We start from the raw sequence: 834 nt of genomic DNA on the forward strand, positions 1-834 counted from the left end.
TACTCACAGACTCAAAATCATGAAAGACATTTCTCTCACTGAGCCACATAACAAAATTTCCTTGCTTTCATTAAGAAAATTTTCAAATTCTGGCGTCATTAGATACCCTCCCTCGTCCTGATCCCTCTAATTGGATGCCAGAAGGTCGAATTAATGATTTGTGCCGAATTAATTTTTTTGATTCATCACTGGCAGGGTCTCAGAGCCTGGCAGCCAAGGCCTCCGTCGTCACGGGCGAGGGGGGGCGGGGGGCGGAGGGGGAGGGGCGGAGGGGGCGGGGCGGAGGGGGAGGGGAGGGGGCGGGTGCAGGGTGGAGGGGAGGGGGCGGGTGCAGGGGGAAGGGAAATCTGTGGGTGGGAGGAAGGGGAGCGAGGGGAGAGTGGGCGGATGGGCGGGGTGGAGGGGAAATCGGTGGTAGGGGGGGGGGCGTGGGGGAAGAGAGGGGAAGAGAGAGAAGGAAGGAAGGAGGGAGGGGACGTGGGGAGAGGAGAGGGGAAGAGAGGTAGGGAAGGGGCATAGGGAAGTGGGAAAAGAGGGAGGGAGAGAAAGGCAGAAGAGAAAGGAATAAATGAAAGAGAAGAGGGAAGGACCGAGAGCACAGGGAGGCGAAGGAGAGGGAAGGAGAGAGCGAAGGAGGAGAGGGTAGGACGCCCAAAGGAGGAATACCCGAGACGTAAGAAGCAAAGAGATGGAAACGAGGGAGAGAAAAGGAGAGCGAGACTGTACAAACCAGAAGAGCATTTTGAGAACGACGGCGAGCGAATTAGCCGAGCGACAGAGGGAAACCTTTTCTCTCTCGCACAGAGAAAATCAGTCACACTTGAGGCTCAACAA

Source organism: Penaeus monodon, chromosome 22 (genome assembly GCF_015228065.2).
Source record: "Penaeus monodon isolate SGIC_2016 chromosome 22, NSTDA_Pmon_1, whole genome shotgun sequence".
Classification (NCBI taxonomy): Eukaryota; Metazoa; Arthropoda; class Malacostraca; order Decapoda; family Penaeidae; genus Penaeus; species Penaeus monodon.